The sequence below is a fragment of the Pseudopipra pipra genome, chromosome 7 (assembly GCF_036250125.1).
Source record: "Pseudopipra pipra isolate bDixPip1 chromosome 7, bDixPip1.hap1, whole genome shotgun sequence".
NCBI classification, from domain to species: domain Eukaryota; kingdom Metazoa; phylum Chordata; class Aves; order Passeriformes; family Pipridae; genus Pseudopipra; species Pseudopipra pipra.
In genome coordinates this window covers 36,799,151-36,812,140 of record NC_087555.1, presented here as the reverse complement: position 1 = coordinate 36,812,140, position 12,990 = coordinate 36,799,151, and the positions used below count along the sequence as shown (strand labels likewise).

Here is a 12,990-nt window from a genome sequence, read left to right as displayed (position 1 = left end):
CATCTCAACAAACAACAGCAAAGAACCAGTCCAGAGTTCTAACTATAGCACAAAGTGATAACCTGACCTGCCACAACAACTTGCCTTCAACCCCTTAAAAGAAACCATGGTTCATGAGAGTGAAACTTTGATAACCTTTTCCTTTGTTGTAAAATTTACGTTTGTTTCATTTACCACCCGATCTTCCTGTTTGTTCTCTGAGTTTCTTCATCTTTTTCTAAGGCTTTTTCCACCTCTCAGCAATTTTTATAAATGAACTGATGGAAACTCCTGTAGTCTCCGAAAAGGAGATGACAAAATGCAAAGTATGAACATATGCATTGTCAAAAAGATTTACAAGTTGCAAATAAGTTTAGTCTCATAACAAAGTTGCTTGTTCAGAATTTATAATTATTAACCAGAAACAAAAAGAAACCACTGGTCTCTTACAGATGTAGTAACTGGACTTCTGTCCCCCTGTAGATTTTAATTACAAGGTTTTTATTAATGGAATAAGAATGAATATTTTTCTTTTCTTGCCATCAAAAAATCCTTGAAGAGGCCACATTATCAGAAAGTTATCAAAATTTCCAACATTTTTTTAGCAGGTATATTTACTCAGGTTGCAGGTATTGAAGAAAACAAATTACTCCTTTTTCATAGAATCACAGAATGGTTTGGGTTTGAAGGAAATGTGAAGATCATCAAGTTCCACCTCCTGCTATGGACAGGGACACCTTCCACTAGATCAGGTTGCTCAGAGGCCCATCCAACCTGGCCTTGGACCCTTCAAGCGATGGGGCAGCCACAGCTTCTCTGGGCAACCTGTGCCAGGGCCTCACCACCCTCACAGCCAAGAATTTCTTCTGTTTATCCAATCTAACCATGCCCTCTATCAATGTGAAGCCACTCCCCCTTGTCCTGTCACTCCAGGCCCTTGTCCATAGTCCCTCTCCAGCTCTCTTGGAGCCCCTTTAGGCACTGGAAAATGCTTCTCTTTTCAAATCACCAGATTCTAATAAATATTTCCTAACATAGATATACATGTGTATTATATTATGTATATAATTAAATACACTAAGTACAGCCAGCAACCCATGGCACTACATTCCTTAAAGCTGAAAGCTCATTCGCTTTAAGAATTAGAATAATAGAATCACAGAATCATTAAGGTTAGAAATAACCTCTAAGTTCATCAAGTGCAATCATTAACCTAATAGTGCAGAACTGTCCTAATTTAAGGTGTGTGCACACAGCTGAGTCTCCATGAAGTTTTGATGCAGCCTCTGAACTCATACTCACAGGTTTAGATTTTAAAAGGATGAATCAATGCTGTCATGGGCCAACCCCAAGCACTGGCTCCTCAACAGGTCCTGCTGAGTGATGCTGATACTTCATCACACTCGTATATCTTCTTCAAGCACACAGGAAACACAGGTTTGATCCTCAGGACAAGGATTGACTGGAATAGGAAAAGAAGTAGGAGAGATGGGAAAGTTTTGAGTGTCCCATGCTAATCTTTGGCCACAGTTTCAGTTCCTCCTTGCTAGGAAAGAACAGAATAATGACTTAGAGAAGGCCTTAGGCTGTTGAAACACAACACATTGGAAGCACTTTGTGAAACAAAATGATTGCAAAGCAACAAGAAGTGAAAACTTAAGCTCCTTTGACTTACAGTATATATGAATACATGAGTTGGTAAAACACTTACAGATGTGTATCTAGACCAAATAAAAAGACCTTGTAGAGACAGAGAAAGTATGTATCTGCTCATGTTGCACCTCTCCCACTCACGGGAAAGCTGGAGGCAGAAACAAAATGTTTGCTTAGATTTTGAACTAATGTTGGATGAAAGGAGATTCTGAGCAACCGTGAACTGGATAAAGACCTTGATCCTGCTCTGTAATGCATGGTAAGACAGTTCACCAAGGCCAGCTCTGGCTTAGGAAAGTGAGTCTCCCTGAGCCTTCCCCGCAGCCGGTGCAGGGACGGATCATCCATCCCCAGCTACAGTAAATAGGCATCGTTCCGCTCCAATCCATGGAAGCAAACCAACATATACAGGCTGAACATCTTAGGCTGGGATCCCAAATCTACAGATCTGCACCTCTTAATAATTCTTCACATGCCAAACGTAACAACACTGGACAACCTTTCTGAGCTCTGATTTGCAGGCTTTTCATTGAAAACCTTTTCAGCGTCAAATGTTCCTGCAGCTGAATTCTGTGCCATGAATTTGATGCGATTTTGGGGTTTTCCAGTTTGCTTTTTCAATTCTTTAAAATGTTTTCCCAAACATATTTATAAAGTTTTGCTTATGGTTCACATGATGCTTTCTCCAAAAAACCTTTCAAGGGCCTTCAAGGAAATACAGTTTTCTTTCGTATGCCCGCAGGACAAGCAGGTGTTTTGATCTCAGGCTCATATGTTAAAGGACATCAGGGAAGATATGAGAAGTGCTGCTTTTCTCTTCCTTTTTTGCTTTCCCCAAGCAAAAATTAAACTTTTACAAGGGATGAGGTAGTAATCTACAACACCTGCAAAGAGCAAGCATCTACTTGATCTTTTGACACACCATTTCCTCATGTAGGGATGGTGGAGATGAAAATGAGATATTTGTCTCGTAAGGAAAGCAGAAGAGAGTGAAATCTCCACCTTTGTACCTCTCTTCATACCTAGAGGCTCTTAAACTTAATTCCACGTTTAACCTGGAGAAAGAAATGGAAAAAATACTCTGTAAGGAACAAGACGGTGTTGGCAGTGGAGCGGATTCAGTGAATTAGTCATTCTTTGTCCACCTCTGAATTCTTTGATACTATTCATGAAAAGGAAACAAAAATGATGGACCGCTCCAAACAAATTGTTACCATAAACCAGCAGTAAACACCAGAATTGGCAAATGCTCCTTTAAGAATTAAATGGCTCATGCAGGCAGGGAGAGGACTAATAACGTACCTTTCCTGGTCCTGGGCTGTGTTTATTTTCCATATTTATTTAAAGGCAAATCAAAATACTTTTAAGCAAGTCGGCTGGTTCCAAATTTAGGAACAATTGAACAAAGAGGAATCTGCTAATTCCAGATGGAGTGCATATAGTCCCTTGGCACTTATTACTTACCAAATGTTTTGCAAAGCAAACACATGACCTAGAAGATTTTGTGAGTGTGGGGTCCTCAAAAAGCTTTTAAGAAGTCATGTATTTCTAACCGTATTTACTTTACCCACACACAAAACCCCACTTCGTTTTCCTTTCGTGGTTTTTTTTTTTCTTTTTAAGCAGACAATGCTCCCTTTAAAGACTATTTATGGATAATTCAGTTATCCCGTAAGGGCAGGAGCTCTAAAGGTGTCTCCTTTGAAAGGCTTCAGCTGTGGAGCATCTGCTCCCTGAGCGAGGGCCACCTTCTCCGGCACCGCAGTGGGTGCAGGTGTTTTCCTAAAGTGGGATCCTGCACAGGAAATGGGCACCCACAGATGGCTCCTCATCTCAAAGATGTAAAATACTTTTCTGTTGTGTTTTGGTGTGTTTTGTTTTTTTTTCTTTTCTTTTAAATCTGCTCCTTTGCACATAACCAAGTTGTCCACCAACATCCTTCACAGGGATGCCAAGCCACCGTCAAAACACACCTCCAGGCAAATTAATATTGATTTATTTTGTGTGCATTTCATATTTATTACTGAGGTGTTTTAAATGAATTTCTTAGGAAAATGAACCTAATGAATGCAACTAGGAATTTTTTAGTGAGTATTATATTCCATTATTATAATTGTTTCCTTCCCAAATTAAATACTTCGGGGGAAGAATAAAGTAGTAGAAATTCTTAATTTTGAGGCAGTTTGATCAGTCAGTCAGTTTTCAGCAGCTCTCCCACCCCAAGAGCACAGAATTGGCAGTGATATTCCCTTCTGTGCCTTTCCCAAGCTGCCATAGCTGGTGCACAGTGGCTCATGTGGGTCCATGAAGGCAACAAGACTAACCTGTGTGGGAGTGAGAGATGCTTTGGGAGATCTTCACTAAATCCCTTCAGTTTGAGAGGGTGGAAAGGTTCCACTTCTGTTCCAGGTGACAGTTTTCATAAAACAGACTATAAACATTTCTGCTGGAGTGATGAGCCCTGTCCTACAAAAGGGGCACAACCAAAGGGAGCAGAGAAAAACATTTAATAAATATTTACTTATCAATTGAGGGGGTTTTTTTCTATTCGCACCTTCAACATCCAAATAACGTTTTTTTTTTCTTAAAAATCAAGCCTCTTGCATGGTTCTCAAAGGAAAAAACGTCTTAAGACAGTGAATTGTGACTAAAAGAGACTGAAAAGAGAAAAAACTTTTCATGATAGTATAAACAGGTAAATGTAATTTAGTCTTAAGTTTTCACGAGTGATATCTCTTCCCTTTAAGCTTTTTAATCTTACCTTTTTCCCTCTAATTCTTGTTTTAATAACCTTACCTCCAGGTACGCTGTAATCCTTTCCTTTTGGACTTCCATGGGTGTTATTTTTTTCATAGCCACAGACTCAAGCCAGAAAGAAACCGAGGGCAAATGTGATTATTTCAATTCAAGTATCTACAAGGTGAAATTTATCTGCTGACAAAGACTCTCCTTGTTCAGAAACTCTCCTCTAACTGTGTGGAGTGTGATAGTCCCTAAAGTTTTACTGCTCCTGGTATTTCCCTGCAAATCCATAAGCTGCACCAGCAAACTCAGCCGAACACATTATTTTACATTTTTAACTGAAATGCTTTTTGTTTTTATTTTAATGAATCCCCTAACTCCGAGTTTAATTAAACTCATGTTTTTTAATTAATTACCAGCGAATGCAAATTAAGCAAACTACACAAACTTGTATTCACCGTTCACTGATAGATACGTGGGTTTGGAGGGTTTTTTTTAATCCTGAAGTGTCAGGATTTAAAAATCTGAAAGTCTTGAGGGTTACAACCCAAAAATTATTTTCACTCGGGGCTTTATGAGGATATCTCAGTACTCTATGTCAGGGAGCTCGGCTGCTTAAAGGAACAGAAAGCAAACTGCAGCTTCTTTAGCTTTACCCATGTAATTCTTGCTAAACAAAAGTAAAACAGGGGCAGATTTAGGCCTGTGCATACATCATTCTAAGAGAAAAGTAGAATACAAGAATTTCTCAGTCATAGTTATTCTTAACTGCCCTAAATGCTGACAAATACAGATACGGACTCAATAAGTGCTCTCTCAGGTTATTTAAGTTCAGCTGCTATAGAAATCCTAAATGAAAGACAAGAGTTCAAGCAACAAACTCAAAAGCTCTGAAAAACAGGAACCTCAAATCTAAGACATGTAATGCAATCATGTTTAAAACTTAAAAACTCTCTCCTGTGTGGACAATAAACAGTTTAATTCCTTTTTTTTTTTTTTTTTTTACTATGTAAGTATTATTTTCAGGAGCAAATATTTCAAGATCTCATGAAATATTACCCTGAAGAGTTGCTCAGAAATTTCTTAGCTTATATGATCACTTTTTTCACCTTAAACCACTGCAAAAAAACAGCCTGTCTCTAATACATAGAATTATTTAAATTATTACAACAAGCAGCCAGGAATATTTGCTTCTGCTCCCTTCCTAGGGTTGACAGGGATGAATTTGGCAATGTCCACATGTCTAGTTCAGCTCGATCTCACAGTCCCAGGATGACCTGAATCCACACACAGAGGTCTCGAGCTTGCTTAAAGCCTAAAGCCCAGTGCTTGAGCTTTGGCCCTCCTGGATCCCAGCCCAGCATCCTGGCCTTCTGCACCCTGAACATGAACTAAAGCCAGCACTGGAGTGCTCAGCAAAGAAGTCTCCTGGACACTGTATTTTCCCCTAAATCAGCAGGTAAAGGCTGTTTTTCCTGCGTGGCAAAGGAATTTCTTATTTGCAGCAGAACTACATAACTATGGAAAATATATTCTGCAACTGTTTGCACTTTTTTTACAGTCATTTTTATATTATATAGCTATTTATATATTTTATATATTTTCATATATTATATATATATACACACACAAACACCTGTCTATGTACAAACTTATAGAACCTCTTCTACTTCTCCCTCCCTCAAAATACCAGGCAAATTTCTCCACCATTTATCATGGGTTGGATGGAAAGGGCAGGTCAAAGGGCTGACAGTAAACCATCTTTACCTCCATAACAGGATTTTCTGCCCCATAACATGCAAAATGGGAATGCACAAGTTTGTGGTGCTTCTTTCCCCGGTAAAAGGGCAAATAAACAGTTTGAAAGGGAAATTTATAGCTTTGAGACCTGCCTATATGGATAACTTTTGGGCTAGTGGGAGTTTTTCCAGCTCTTTGTCCCTCTGTTTCCCCAGATGAAAAATGGGAATAAGCCAACCCTAACGATCTTATGCAAAAATTTAATTATGTTTAGCTTATCTAATTGATGTATTTTGAGGATGTTGGCTAAGAGATGTCATATGCACAAAGCTATTTGTTGTGTTTAAAGATATTTGTGCTCCCATCCTTGGGAAAATTCCTCACGTTCCCTGTCCTGCTGCACTTAAAAATGATCCTATCTTGATTGTGTTCCAGTCACCCAGTGTCAAAAATAATCAGGAATAGGAAAGATAAAATGCAAGAAGAACGCTGTGATTCCAATGACTCCTCCTTCCACTGCTTGTCCAGTCTAAACACATGCAATCCTTTGGAAATAATAAATAAATAAATGAAAGAGCAGGGCAGTGTCCAGTTGTTCACTCGTGTCCTGAGCAGCTCCTGCAGTACCACAGTCCACAGGCAGTCATGTGAGAATTATAACCAGAATTTCGTGGCTTGAGAAAGTCCTTAAAATATCCCACATCCTCCCCAGAGGAACATTTTAAAAAGCAAGGAAATGAAGATATTCCCCCTTTAGCTTTTTCCCAGTTTCCTTCCAGCCCTCAGGTCGGTGAGAGGTGTGGGGGATGCCCCCGTGGCACCCGAGGTGTGCGGGAACCCGGGCTCTCACCCAGCCAGCCCCCATCCAAACCAGCCTCGGCAAGAAGGGGTTTTCCTTCCTTAAGAAATATTGCAAACAGAAGATTCCCATGTTTGAAAGGTCAGAGGAAAAAAATATAATGCACTCATGAAGAGACAACCTCATTAATCCTGTTGTTCTTGGCCCAGTCAATAGAAGAAACATAAATGCTGTCAACACTGCGCTGCTAGATAAAGGATAAAAAGTGGGAATGCAATGTTTTACTGCAAGGACTGTTCTTATGGTTTGAGAACATTTCTGGAAATAACCTGAGCTGAGAAAATGTTCCCTAGGAGGAATACATTCTGTGGGAAACTGTGTGGAAGATAAAGTTTGGTCAGTGACCTTCTCACTATCCTCTAATCACGCAGCACACACTGCTCCAAAGAGGAAAAAAAGGGTATACTGTGCAGCTAGAGACACTTTACCTTCTCTACATTACATGAACTGAAGTGGAAAACACAAGAGTATCATAAATCTCTATTTCATGCTTTCGGATACCGTAGTGAAACAATAATCTACTGTAACTCACGGGGAAAAAAAAAAAATGTGACTTTTGGTTTAGGGCACTTTAATAACACCAACCCCGATACACCTTCAGTGAGCATAAAAACAAATGACTGGAAGTCGCTAAAAGGGGAACGTGCCTTTTCCTCCATGCAACATTAGAAACAGAGAAAGATCATCACATTTCTCATCCAAAGCAGGGATGACAGAGAGGAGGAAGGCGCGAGGCTACCTCTCCCGTGCAGGCGGTTGCCAGGGATGAGGCAGAAAAGCTCAGTTTAAATACTTGCACGTTAATGCAGCAGCAGCAGCAGCATTCAGATACTGTATCTGTACAGACAGAGTGAGTAAATATTGGCTTATGTGGTTACTCCTGGGAAGATTAGGGAGACATCAAATATGGATGTCCCTAGTGCTCCGCATGCAGGGTGGGTATTGGAAAACTCCCACCTTTAGATATTTGTGGGGAATATCACTTTTCCCCTTCTCTTTTATTTTTTATTTGTCCTTTAAAACCAGAATTACTGTAATTACTGTCTCTAAAAGGTGGTTATTTGAAGACTGGTGTTACACGCACAGAAATGTCAAAGCTTTTTTGGTTTCTGCAGCACGAATCTCAGGAATACAGTGTGATCTTCCTGAAATGGCATTACTGGGGTAATGCCACAGCACAGAAGTTGGGTAAATATTTTCCTTGTGCTCATCAGTTGCTGGCTGTTGACAAATACACTACCTAGAGCAGTAATGCAGGGTAATGATGTCATTACAGGGGGATAAGCATCGCAGGCCCGTAGCTCTTGCAAAATAGACCTGGAGTTGAATTAGTTTGTGTATCTCAGATCTTTCAAATATTTTATCAATCACCTTAGAAATCATTGCAGAAGTGATGAGTGAGTAAATTCAGACAAATACAGACAAACCTGAACTGCTCAAATTAAGAGATTACCATTTTTTTTTTTTAAGAGTCCTTAGAAATAAAGAGAGTGCACTGGACAGAATGAAATATCTTTGTGTCTTCTTCACTTGCTGGTTTCCAATTGGACATGAAACAGCAAGGGTGCAATAAGCTATTCTCTTATTCTACTTCCATCCATCTGGAAAGAAGAACTACCAGAAGTCTGACAAGAAAGCCTGATCTCCAGCCAGATTTCTAGAAATGTTAATAAGAGTTCCTTATTCAAAAAGCACCTTCAAAACTTCTTAACTACCAGCAGGAGAACCTCAGATGTCTCATTGGCTGCCACAATTATTCCTGGAAAAAGACCAAGAAGTGCCCCACAGAATTCTCCTGCTACCAAACCTATGTATGTATGTAACCAAACCTACATACATAAAAACAGAGATATATTTTACATATACACACAATGCAGGGGAATACATATTAGGAATAAAACCTTTTGGAAAACCTTCAAGAGATGGAAGGAGCAGAACAGCAACATAATAAATTTTCTCTTGTGGGCTACGTTAAAAATAAATTTCTGTATTTAAGAGTACTAAGTATTAATTTATGCATTGAGAGAGTATTCACTTTGCTTAGGTGTCCACTCAGAGCTCCCCAGATGTAAACTAGGAACACCTCAGAGACTCAAAGAGGATGGAGGAGCATCTCCAGTGCTTTAGTCAGGTACATTTCAGCTGCCAAATGAGCTCAGGACCACACAGGACCTGCAGAGGTTTCGAGGGATGGTTTATTGCAATAGCAGAGAGTCACCAGCAGAATTTTCTCGCTCCATTTTGTGCAGTGCAACTTAATGGCATTATCGACATGTTCTGTGATATACATCCTGTGATCAGTGCAATCACTGCATGTCATCACCACTGTAAATTTACCCAGCCTGAAACCATTTTAAACTTAAACTGCACACTTAAGAACTACTATCCACCTCCTCTTTGTAAATTAGCTGTATGATTTATCTGTGGGAACCATTTCAAAAAGTATACATTCAGAAATACATATACCACATGATGTCTTTTCCATATGGCATCTCATAATTATTTTGCTGTGTGTGAACATGATGAAAACAGTTTCATAATTCTCTAAGGGTTAGGGTAAATTATTTCAATTAGACATATTTCAGAGCAAACATTACCTTAGGGTTTATTAATAATAGTACCTGAGAAGGAACAGCTGCCTTTTAAGCAGCGAGAGCTGTCAGCTTCTCACTGCCCCCCTGTAGCACCCCTTTTGTGACTCTAAAAAAAATGGCAGATTTTCTCATGCTTTACCTAAACAGAGAACTTGGCAGCAGAGACCTGGTTGTAATCCTCAGCAAGGGAGCTGGTGGGTGGATTTTTTTCTCTATAAACTCTTGTATAAACCACACCAGTCTCCTGGTATTTATTTTGTGTAATGTTGGAAATCATACACAGATCCAACAGGCCATGTAAAGGAGTTTTGTAACTTCCTGAAACCCTTTCAGGCGATTTTTTTTCTCCAACAGCAGTCCTAGGTTGTCAGGATAGTATCATTTTTATTTTTTTTTAAGGGCAAGGTTCCTCAACCATTTGTAATAGGATAGCATTGAAAAGAAGAAATGCAAATCTAAATTAGATCAAGCTAATTATTAGGAGTTGCTGTTAGAATTATTACAAAGAAAATTAGCTCAGCTGTCAGAGTATATGGACTGTTGTGTGAGCACAGGGCTTACAAGCAGCTTGCCTTGCAGTTTTCTGTGTTCCTTATCAAGTTGGTTTTATATCTTAATACTGTAATATGACACGGATTTATTCTGAACTACCAGTTCTGTGATGAAACCCCTCTGCACAGTGCAGCCCATCTGCTTTGATGCTCCACATCAAGTGCATCTGCCTCTTTGCAAGGAATACTTATGCTTTTACACACAAATGCCTAAGAATCCACGCAAAGCCCTAAAATCTGAAGTGGAGTTGTGCTGAGAGCCAGCCGAGGAACAGGCATGGAAAATCCCTGCTTCTCCTCACCCTGCACAGCTTGCAGGGAGGCGAGTGAATTGACCCTGAATACACAGTCACTGAAGCTGGGTTGAAAAAAGGGACAGAGTTACATCCTCTGGCTAATAAATAATGCAGGTACAATCACAGAGAGGGCTGGTGTGACTGAGCACTTGCTACAACCTGTGGGCTGGAAGAAAAGTGTTGTGGAGCTCTAGCTCTCAGTCTGAGAGTGGGAGGTGAAGGGCATCAGCCCCCCCTGCAATCCTGCTTATTCCAGGCCTCCAGCATGGAGGAGGGATGAAGGCACCCTGTGCAGGAAAAGTAAAAATTTAAAATGCCTCTAGTAGTAAGAGTTAAACTTGCAGAGTTTTAAAATGAGTATGTTTGGAAATCAGCTCTCACCTTGGCTGGCAGTCTTTGATCCAGCAATCCCTGTATGCCTATGGATAGTGGGACTCTCAGTCCCATTTATCACTGCCATCTCAAATATATGTATAAGCACAGACACAGCACAAAAAGAGAAAAAGGAGATTTGCTTACACGCATAACTGTAGGTATAACACATGTACACACCCACTTGTGCTTGAAAGCCAATATCAGAATACCCAAAATGCTCAGTTATCACCTGGCCAAACATGACTCTTCCACTGCATCATTATCATACTTTAATCTTTTCATCTCAGCCACAAGAGGAAAGAAGTATTTCCAAGGAGAAAAAAAAAAAAAAAAGATTGGTAAAAGGCATTCAAGCTATAAAATATTTCCTTTTGGGTCAGGTCCTAGTATTTTTGCCTGGCTCAGGTTCAGGAAGCTCCATAACTTTTGAGTAATTTCCAAAGGCCTCTTGCCTGCATATTTGCACAAGAACACTCACATTTTGCCTTGAAACTGTCACTTTAAATACAAGAGAAACCATTTGCTTCTCTGTCCTCTGTGGTGCAATGAAGTGTGTGGATTTCTACAGAGCTTTTTGCCTGTGCCTTCTCCAGGAGGAACCGAGCCTGGTCCCAGCCCCACAAGGACCTTCAGCACTGAGTGCTCCACACTCAGAAGTCCTGAGCTAGACTTTTATTCCCACTTGTGTGTCCTGCTCCGGTGTGTAGAAACCCATAGCAAGCAGAAGGAATGAGAACCCTAAGCCTGAGACCTCTTTAATAAATTGAATAAACAAGTTTTGTCTAATGTTTGGACTTTGAAACTACTATCTCATTTTAGGAAGACTATATTCCCAATTGTGGAAACTTCTAATCCCTTTCACCTCTGTCATCCAAGGAGGGGATAGACCTCTGACCTTTGCTTTTTTCTCTGTTTAATGCCTTGATTTATTCTCTTTTGCTCCATAACTAGGCAATCTTTGTTACAGTTCAAATGCTGTTTTATACTTATCAAAGTCCCACACTTTTCTGAGTTCAATTCTTTTGGGCAATGCTCCTGAAGCAACGAAGCTTTGACATTGTCTGCCAGACCTTTCCTTCATTAACCATTCACCAATTCATTGGCTTATTCCAATCCAATTCAATAGAGAGGTAGAAGCCCTGAAGATAATTAAATTCCTGTAACTTCTACAAACTTTGGCAGCTGGAGACAGGTAGGGGATTAAAAGGAGTTCCTCTGCTGCAGGGAAAACTGCAGCATTAGAGGAGGCTTAGGTTGGATTTAAGGAAAAATTTCTTCACTGAAAGAGTTGTCAAGCCCTGGCACAGCTGCCCAGGGCACGGTGGAGTCCCCATCCCTGGAGGGATTTAAAAGCTGTGTAGATGTGGCACTTGGGGACATGGGTCAGTGCTGGGCTTGGCAGTGCTGGGGGAATGGTTGGACTTGATGATCTCTGAGGGCTTTTCCAACCTAAACAATTCTCTGAGACTGTACAGCAACATTTCTGCTGTTCTGGCCTTGGCCAAGAGACACATATGTGAAAAGAGCTGTAAAGCTCCCATTCTGCAGCAAACAGCAGCTCAGGGGAAACTGAGGCACAGTCTGGGGTCTGTATGGAGGGGACTGGAGCTATTGCAAGAAGATAAAAACATTAGTACCTGGTAGGAAGATTAAGGTTCCAAATCCATGGACAACAAATCTTCAGCAATTCTGCATTTCTCAGTACAAGGTTTATCTTCTTGATTTCCACAAGTGCTGATTCTCAAATCCTTGTTTCACTTAATTTCTACAGAGGAATACAATAACAACCAAACTGATGTGATGCTTGGTACCCAGAGAGGAGAATTTTGTTCCAAATTCAACATCCGTGCATAAAAACTTGTCATTCACTTATATCTTCGAAAAATGAAAGATAATAACAGCAACACAGCAAATATTTATATTGTTGCTTGTTGTTTGTCTTTACAACCATTTCTGGCGTAGGGCTTGTGCCACTCTCATACCTGTTCACAATATCATTGCATGAGTGACTTGGGTATTTACTTGTGCTCAGCAGTTATGCAATATCCTCTGTTGGCAATGGGACTAGGCTGGGAATCAGGAGACAGACTTCCATCTGTTAGCAAAAGGTTGTGGGACTGTAGAAAGTTTGCTTTTTTTTTTTTTTTTTCTCCTCTCTTTCCTTTCTTTCTCTCCCACACTTTGCCTTTTTCATTAGTTCA

At 40.2% G+C, this 12,990-nt stretch overlaps 1 long non-coding RNA gene across 1 annotated transcript in view; it reads right to left on the bottom strand.

Annotated features, from left to right (window-relative positions):
- Positions 1 to 1,286: 1,286 nt before the first annotated feature.
- Positions 1,287 to 12,990, bottom strand: part of LOC135417634 (uncharacterized) — a 37,594-nt gene continuing 25,890 nt past the window's right edge. Inside the window, exons 3-4 of the long non-coding RNA XR_010432158.1 lie at positions 12,427 to 12,554; positions 1,287 to 1,441 (exon numbers count right to left, since the gene is read on the bottom strand). This is a non-coding gene — a long non-coding RNA (uncharacterized LOC135417634). The remainder of the gene's footprint in view (positions 1,442 to 12,426; positions 12,555 to 12,990) is intronic.